The sequence below is a fragment of the Octodon degus genome, unplaced genomic scaffold, assembly GCF_000260255.1.
Source record: "Octodon degus isolate 3935 unplaced genomic scaffold, OctDeg1.0 scaffold00119, whole genome shotgun sequence".
Taxonomy (NCBI): Eukaryota; Metazoa; Chordata; class Mammalia; order Rodentia; family Octodontidae; genus Octodon; species Octodon degus.
This window is the reverse complement of record NW_004524695.1, coordinates 5,580,100-5,581,608: the sequence shown is the minus strand read 5'-3', so window position 1 is coordinate 5,581,608 and position 1,509 is coordinate 5,580,100. Positions and strand designations below refer to the sequence as shown.

At 56.3% G+C, this 1,509-nt stretch overlaps 1 pseudogene; it reads right to left on the bottom strand.

Annotated features, from left to right (window-relative positions):
• Window positions 1–6: 6 nt before the first annotated feature.
• On the bottom strand, window positions 7–1,198 carry LOC101559868 (annotated as a pseudogene).
• Between the last annotated feature and the right edge of the window lie 311 nt (window positions 1,199–1,509).

The following is a 1,509-nucleotide window of genomic DNA, read 5'->3' as shown; positions in this document are numbered from 1 at the left end:
GTCTCCAGGCGTCCAGTTAGGCCAGAGCTGGGAAGGCCTCCGGGTCGTCCACATCCGGGGCAGAAGCGCTCGACTTGTCAGTCCTGCTGCCGCGGTTTGGACGCCCCCCGCGCCCACGTCCACCTCGCCCTCCCCTGCCACCCCGTCCGGGGCGGCCGAGGTCTCCAAAATTGATCTCCAGCTGAGACGTGATATCATCTGCAGGCTTCCGGAAGTGATGGTCCATCACGGAGTCTTCAGCGTGAGCCTCTTCACTCTTTGATTTATGAAGAACGAATCCCTTCTTCCACTGTCCATCAGCACCTTCGTTTGGTTTCCGAATATTAAATTCTCCTTTCGCCCGGTCTTTGTTTTGGATCGCCTTCCACTCATCCAAAGTCATCTCTTTTGGACCCTCTTCCTTAACCTCCTCGACTTCGTTCTCTTTCTTTTCAGCGTCTGCCACAGGGCGCTCTTCACCTTCAGGTGTCTCCTCAGTCACATTTGATTGATCCAAATCAGTTAATTCGTCTTTGACAGCTCCCCGGTGGTGAGATCCGCTACCTCCTCGTTTGTCCTCGTGCTTCAGGCCAGATCTCTGGCTTCCGCTGCGCCTGTCACATTCACGCTTGCCACGAGCATCAAAGCCGTCTCCTCTGCTCATGCCACCGCCACGGCCACCTCGCCCTCTTCCAAGGCCACCACGTCCTCGAATAGGCCGGGCAGTAATGGGTCTATCAACTGACAATTCTCCTCCTCCACCCTTTTCTTCAATCTTCTTTCACGAGGTGGTCGCCTTCTGGTCTCCTATCAATTATTCTCCCTTCCCCCTGAGGTTGTTGATCAGGTCTTCCTCCAACACGTCTTCTTCCTTCTTTCTTCAGCGCACGGGCGGCTGCGCCTCCTCTTTCGTGTCCGCCGCGCCCACGTCGGGCGGCAGCGGGCTCTTTCGGTCCTTCTGGGACTCCTTGCGCAGCCGCTTGCCCGCCGCGGCGGAGTTGGCCTGAGCCGCGCTCTTGGCTCCGGGCCCCCAACGCCGCCCCCGCCGGCTTCTTTTTTCTTGTTCTCCGCTGCCTTCAGCACCTCGAAGGGGTCCGATTCGTCGTCAAATAACTGGTCGAATCGGTTGGTGACCACGCAGCCGAAGCCTTCCTGTAGGTGCCCGGGCATGATGGTGGCTCGGCGGCGCGTTCCTCCGCGGATTGCAGCGGGCCGCGCCGAGCCAAGAGCGCCTGCTTCAGCTCTTCCACAAGATGGCCGGGTCCCAGCCTGACACTCCTAACAATCCAGGCATCCAGGTATCTTTTGAAAGGGTATGTTTTCTCTGCATTTGCAGACTGGCCTAGATCACTGTTTTGTCTTTTTTTTTTTTTTTTTTTTTTTTTGGCAGAAGTGGGGATTGAACTCAGGCCCTGTGCTTCTGTCTCATGGATATCATAGGCACTTTCCCATTTTGCTCAAGGGCATTCCTTTTCTCAGGTCCCTGGGCCTTTCAATTGTCTCCTGGGGCTTTCTTTCTACAGGACTCTA